Genomic DNA, 7,755 nt, shown 5'->3' with positions numbered 1-7,755 from the left:
TCCCTTAACGTTACACCCGCCATTCTTCTTTCCATAGCTCGTTGCCTCGTCCTCAATTTAAGTAGAACCCTTTTCGTAAGCCTCCACGTTTCGGCCCCGTAGGTGAGTACAGGTAAGACACAGCTAAGACACAGCTAATATACACTTAAGGTTTAAGGTTTAAAGCTAACATGGTGTCCATAATTATAGCACCAGAAGCACAGTTCCCGGGACATAAACTCCTCCAGTCCAAGCCTGGTAGATTGAAATCCCCCGCCATAATCACATTGCTTTCAATCTTGGTTAACAACTGATCATATAAGCTTTCAAAAAATTTTAATTGATAACAAGGAGCACAATAAACCGCGCATAATAAGGTCAAGCCGCAACTGAAGCATTTAAAAACAGGCTTTCGTGATCTGGAATTTGGTCAAACAAATGAGTTGACAAAAACTGCGACACCCCCGCCCCTTGAACCACGATCCCTTCTAAAAACCTGATAGCCAGGGAGAATATTTCATCATTACTTATTTTGTGATGTGACCCTGTTTCTGAAAGAACAAGAATGTGCTGGTCATAGGAAAGGAGTAGTAGTTCAAGGGCGTTAGTTTTAGTCTTAATACTTCTGGCATGTAGAGACAACAGCCGTAGTTCTTGTGCTTGGTCCGGCAACCGCCATTTTTTAGAATTATCACCTCCGCTGATAGGTGCTGGCGCCCGTTTACTCGATGCATCATCCCAAACGTAGTAGGTGTTATCAATTCGCAGTTTCTCGTGAGCAAGGGAAACCCTCTTGTCATATTGCTTTCATATTTTTGCACTCTGCCAAATTTACGCCTTTTAACTGTTTAGCAGAATAGTCGTTCAGGATAGACACGTTGGTTCCCTTTAGCTTTCCAACATTGCGCCAAGCGTCCTGTTTTTCGAAGCAATGCTGAAAGTGCAAGATAACTGGTGAATTCTCAACTCGGCGATCTAACCTGTGAATGCGCGCCACTGAGGAACAGGTAAGTCCAAGGTTCAAGTCGAAAACTTTGTCAATAACCTTATGGCGCAATTTTAAGTCTCATTTTCGTCTTTTTTGATGTAAAATACAATCAAGTTGCTCCTTGGACTTTTATCCTCTTGGTCAACAGACCTTGCTTTGTGCTATTTCAGTATTTCCTGGGCTACTGCTACGATTTCATGTAGGTGTTCAATTTATTGCGTCCGTGCTGATATTTCATTCACCTTTCTGTCTAGTTAGTTCACGCGCATGCCAAAGTTTGCGATAGTTTTTTTTTCTACCTGTTCTAGCCTACTGATCACATTGGCCAGGTCACTGTGTGTAGCTTGCCGACCTTTAACAAGTTGCTGAAGCAGTTCTGGCATAGAGGGAAAGGGACCAGGGTTTTGCTCAACATATCCGCAGATCAGTAGCATCAATGTACAGAAGCGCTCAGAAGCAATGCTCAAAACCATATGTGGGCTTGGCACAACTACAAGACGCCTCTCGTCACTTCTGTACAAACAGACACTGCCAACCTGGACAGAAAACAGGAAACTTTGCTGGAGACATGATCCACGTCGCTTCGCTGAGCCCACTGCCGAAGTATCGCTGAGCACAGTCTTTTACAGGCCGTGCTGGTGACGTCGCTATAACAGGAAATTCTTGAAGTGGTACACTGCGCATGGTGGGCAGCAAGTCCGTGTCGGGTAAAGGGCAGCTTTCATTGATGGAGCCATCTTTGCTGTCATCCGATCCAAAGTGGCGACACGTACTTGAGAATGTTGACGTACCGGCAGTGGTGAACAGGGCAACCTGTACAGGAAGCAGGAAACGTTGCATTTGAGACATGATCTCCGTTGCATCGTCGAGCCTACTCGGTTAAGCTGGAGACCAGCATCGCGGCGACAGATCAAACCTTGATGTAAGCGGCGAAGATGGGTCGGAAAATCTGGGGAAATGATAACAGCGTTGTCGAGGTAGCAGATACAAGTATGCTACTTCAGGCTGCGCAGGATGCTGTCCATGATGCGTTCAAAGGTGGCGGGCTCGTTGCACAGACCGAACGGCATTACAGTGAATTCATAAAAACCGTCTGATGTTACAAACGCGGTTTTAGAACAGTTAGCATCAGCCATCAGCCAGAGCGGGGATCTAAGAAGGAAAAGAACTCCGCTCCTTGCAAACAGTCAAGGGCGTTGTCGATACGTGGCAATGGGCATACATCCTCTCGGGTAATCTTTTTAAGCCTTTGAAAATCAACGCAAAATCGAATGCTGCCACCTTTTTTTATAAGTAGGACGACTAGTGATGTCCAGGGACTACCCGCAGTGGTTGCTCAGTGGCTATGGTGTTGAGCTGCTGAGCACGAGGTCGCGGGATCGAATCCCCGCCACGGCGGCCGCATTTCGATGGGGGCGAAATGCGAAGACACTCGTGTACTCAGATTTAGGTGCACGTTAAAGAACCCCAGGTGGTCAAAATTTCCAGAGTCCCCCTCTACGGCGTGCCTCATAATCAGAAAGTGATTTTGGCACGTAAAACCCCATAATTTAATTTTTTTACGTCCAGGGACTACTAGAAGGCTGGATGACACTGCGCTAGAGCACATCGTTCACCTGATCATTGATAACGCGTCTTTTAGTCGCCGATACTCGGTAGGGAAGCTGCGGAATATGTGCAGGGCTTCCAGTGTCGATAGTGTGCGAAACAGTCATTGTGTGGCCGAGTAATGTTGCATGGCAGTCAAAAGAGGGAGAAAAGCTTTGAAGGAAGTGAAGAAGTTCGCCGCGCTGCGTCGTCGTAAGGTCACTGGCAACAGCTGGCGTAAAAGAACGCGGCAGTGACTGAGGAGGCGATGCCTCGAGACCGGCAAGATAATTGGAGTCGTCCATTGTGTCAAATATTGAAGATGAGGCCAGGGGCTCTGTTCTGCCAAGGCTTTCACGGCGGCGTAACGTAATTGGTTCGGCCGATGGGTTTGACACACGTATGAGAGTGGCGCCAGTTTTCAACTCGAGGACGGTGAACGGCAGTGGTAGTGAACGGCGGCGAACTAAGAGTTCCGACGAAGCGAAAAGTACTGTTCCCTCATCTACAGTCACAAGAGAAACTGACAAGAGCGGTATACTAGGCAGGTGTAACGGTGTCTTCAGAAACGGCGAGTTAGCGACAAGTGTTCTTGTGGTTAGTGATAATATCGCTCGAAAAGTAAAACAGCTCGATTTCGGCGCGGGCGCAGTCAGTGATCGCATGATGTGATGGGATCGGCGAGGGGAAGGTGAACGGCGAGCGGAGAATGCGGTCTCTACGGCAGAAGGGGACTCAAAGGTGTCTGAATACTTGCGGCATTGTTGGAAACGTGGTGCATATGGACGCACATGGTTAGGGACGTTCGGTGTAAAGAGGCGACAGTGACCTGCCACGTGTCCAGCAGGGCCACAATAAAAACGAATCGGATGATTGTCTTCCGTGCGCCAGTGGCCTTGAGGCTGTGCATACTGCACCAGTGGTCGGACTGGAGGGGATACGGGTGGGTGCAAAGGCAGGCGAAGGGGACCGTAGGTCTGTGGTGCAGGCCTCGTAGCGACTTCGGCGTACGTCAAGGGAGCGGCGGTTGGAGCCTGCTGGAGAGAAGGCGAAATGTGGTTGGCTACTTGCTCCTTGATGACAGGTTGGAGAGCGGGTGCCAACGGAAAACGGAGGAGTGCCAACGGAGTGGAATTAGAGGAAGCTGACGAGCCACCTCTTCACGGACGAACTCCTTGATATGTAGCAGCAGCGACGTCTTATCCAGAGCAACAGCCAAGCTCGACAATGAAGTTGCCTGAAGAACAGATTGATTGGTGGCTATGTGTTATTTGCACAGTTCGCCGAAGCTCTGACAGGGACTGATGAGTTCAGAGACTGTCGCCGGATTTTTAGCCAACAGCATCTGGAAGACCTCGTCTTCAATGCCTTTTAAGGTATGGAGGATTTTCTCAGCATCAGCCATTGTGATGTCAACGCGGTTACAGAGGTCGACAACATCTTCTCTATAACTTGTTAACGTCTCCGCGCACTGCAGCGCACCACCACGCAAACGTTGCTCGGCGCGAAGCTTGCGAACGGTGGGGCGCCCAAATACCCCCGTCTCGTTAGTTTTGAAGGCCATACACGTCCTGAGATGACGTTCATGGTTGCGGTGCCACATGCTGGCGACACCGCTCAAATAAAACGACACGTAATTCGGTTTTTTGGTGTCGTCCCAGTGTTTGTGGATGCTCACCCGGTCATAGTCAGCGAGCCAGTCTTCTACGTCATGGTCTTCGATACCGCTGAAGATGGGTGGATCACGTTGACGCGACGGGCGAGGCAGACCACGGTAGTCACTGAAGCAGCAGATTGTGGTTATGGTGGTCTTTCTTCCGCCATAATGAAGACAGTCTGCATTATCCAATTGCGAAGTTCCAGAATTATTGTTGTACCCCGCACCTCCACCAATTGTAAAGGGGGTTTCTTTGGGTCGTACAAAACCTTGCACAAAACGTTGAATCAAAGGACATGCTAAAGCGGCACAAAACAAAGAAAGAATTCGCTTTTTGTACTCTCTGCAGAGCAGTTCAGTGTTAACGTAAGAAATATTTTCGTTTTTGTCAACACAGGGTCTCATTCAGACAAAATAAAGATTAACGATGACATCCTTCCAACGCAGCTGCTATATATCACCGATAAACTTCATAAATAATGCGAGTCATGTGAAATGAACACGCGGCCTGCGTCGCATACAACCTGCCAGCAATAACGAAACAACTGCAGCGGAAATTTCCCAGATGTCAACAAACCCTGATGAATGTCAATAAAGCTGTCACAAACTTTGTGTTGTTTTCCATTTTATTACATTGTTTCACTCATTTTTTGGAGCCCAAATACCATGTGAAAGTAACATTTCTTTTCATGATCTCAGTTCGCGGCACTCGTCATAATCTTGAAAAATCATTCTCTGTAATTCCAGAACACGCATCTGTTTCCTATGTATTTCATTTCTGCATTCTGTTGTTGCACCGAAAGTTTATCGGTAATTTCCACTTATTCGGCACGAAACAGCCTGCCAAACTATGGCGGTCGTTGGTGATACATCACCACAAAGAAGCTTACTAAATACTTTCACGTGTTTTGCAGGCAGCATATGCCTAATTATTTAATTATTTCTACACGAGCTAAAATTACTGTTATATTTTCACGTTATAGTGACAGTGAAGAACACAGTATCCAAACTGTGAATCGCAAAACTGACTTCTTATTGGGCGTACCTGTGCCCCATATAGCAAGTGACACTCGAAGCACAGCGATCGTGGCAAGCACAGTCGGCGGTCATGAAAATCTCATTCTACGGGTCAATTGTGTCGGCTTTCTTATATGACTCGTCGAATTTTCCAGGATAACGGATGGTGCTCGCATACCTTCAAGAAGATCCAACACTATTCGTGTTGCGCATGCAATCTGATTCCACAAGGTTCAGTGCGAAAATACTGAACAGACCGAAACAACGATAACACTCACGTACGTTCCAAATCATTGAGGCGCATCTTCCGTTGAGCGATAAATTTAAGTTGTCAACGGGTGAAATACAACCCCAGAAAAAAGGTTAAATAAGAACATATGTTAACGTCCTCATTTATAAAGCACCATCCCGATGCTATAAACATGAGAGCAGCGACTAAAGCACGCGTGGTAAAGTAAAATAACAAACATGCATTGTCCCAGAGTTCGATAACCCAGGTAGAAGGGCTTAAGGTGCACAAGGTCGACTAATTGACGTAGCGAGCGGAGCCGCTGTGAATGGATAATGCCGTCTGACACCACTTCAGATTCGATTGCACCATTACATCGGATGATCCTGTAGGGTTCGAAGTACTTTCCAAAGGTTTCTCACTAAGTCCTCCTTCGCGTTTTCGGGTCCAAACCCAAACAGGGTCGTTGTTTTGGTACTCCATGTAGCGTCGTCGAAGACTCTAATGCCGGCTGTCGGTCCTCTGCTTGTTCATGGTGTGCTGGCAGGCCAGCTGTCGGCGTTCTGCGCACGGGCGATAGACGGAGACATTCAGGCTGTCTTCGACGATAACGTACAGTAGCATGGCGTCGAGCGTCGTGCGTGGTTTTCTTCCATAAACCACCCTTAACGCCGCCATGTGTTTCTTTCTTTCACCGTCGTGCTATAAGCGAAGGTTCCGTATGGAAGGACGGCATCCCACATCTTGTGTTCGACGTCAACGTACATTGCCAACATATCGGCGACAGTCTTTTTCAGGCTGTCCGTAAGACCATTCCTCTGCGGGTGCTGTGCAGTTCTGCGGTGGCTTGTCTGGCTGTGTTGCAGAATCGCTTGGGTAAGCATCGCTGTACAATCTGTTGCTCGGTCGGTGATGAACACTTATGGCGCACCATATGGCAGCAAGATGCTCTCGGCGAAAAATTCCGCTACATGTGCAGCACAACCTTCGGACAGGGGTTTTGTTTCGGCGCAGCGGTGGTGGGTGGCCACGACGATCGGCTTGTTTCCAGGTGTTGATGTCGGAAAGTACCTCAACAAGTCCATCCCGATCAGCTGAAACGGTCGTCAAGGGGGCTCGATCAGCTGTCGTAATCTTAATGGCCTTGTTGGTGGTGCTTAACGTCGCTGACAGTCTCGGCACGTCTTAACGTAACGGGCGACGTCAGCGTTCAAGTGGGGCCAGTGGTACTTCTTCTGCAACCTTGCGAGTGTCATAAAAAATCCGACATGCCTTGCCATTCAGTTATCATGAACGTCATAGATATAGTTTAGCTACAATGCCGAAGGCTCAAACAGAAGATGGTTAGCGTGGACTGGCGAGAATTTTTTTTTTTTACGAGGACGTTGTTTTACAAAGGAAACCAAGATGATCGCGTTGAAATACCTTTGGGACAAAAGCGGTCTTCCTTTCCAAGAAGTCGACCAGGCTTCTTAGCTCCGGATATGCTTGCTTCTGTTCGGCAAAGTGATTCGCCCTTATCGTCCCTGGCGTAGAGTCGTCTTCCTTGTCTTCTTGCAGCGGTGGGTCAATAGGAATGCGGGAAATTCTACCAGCATCAGCGTGTTTTCCTCCAGATTTAAATATCCCAGTGGCTTAGAATTATTGCAGTTGGAGGCTCCAACGCACTAGGCACCATAAGGGTTCTTTAATTCGGCTAGCTGAGCCAGTGCGTGATGGTCCCTTACCACTTTGAACGGCCTGCCATATATGTAAGGGCGAAATTGCGTGTTCGCCAAAACAATTGCAAGCCTTCTTTTTCATCGTTGAATATTTCAAATCAGCTTTACACAGCAACCGGCTAGCGTATGATATCGCCCTTTCAAGTTCCCCTTTTCTCTCGACTACGTCAAGCACCTAGGTCTTCGCTCCTTGCGTGGGTGTTGGCTTCAGTATGACTATCGGCGTCTCTTCAGTATCGGCGTCTCTTCAGTTGTGACTGCAGGTGTGGTTCAATTTTTAAAATGCCTCAACTTGCGATGTTTCGCAATTCCATGCCCACTTTCGTAAGAAGATTCAGAGCCACGGCGATGTAAGAGTTCTTGAAAAAAGCGCCTATAGTAGGCACACAGACCAAGAAATCTGCACAACGACTTCTTGTCGACATGCTGCGGAGTGTTTGCAATGGCAGCTGTTTTCTGCGGATCAAGAAGGACTTCTGTCTTTCTGATGACATGGTCCAGGAACAGAAGCTCTTTGTAGTCAAATCGACATTTTCCTTTGGTTTCTGGGTCAGCGCAGGTGGCCAGATAGCCTCAA

The sequence above is a fragment of the Dermacentor andersoni genome, chromosome 3 (assembly GCF_023375885.2).
Source record: "Dermacentor andersoni chromosome 3, qqDerAnde1_hic_scaffold, whole genome shotgun sequence".
Lineage (NCBI taxonomy): Eukaryota > Metazoa > Arthropoda > Arachnida > Ixodida > Ixodidae > Dermacentor > Dermacentor andersoni.
Note: the sequence above shows the minus strand (reverse complement) of the source record.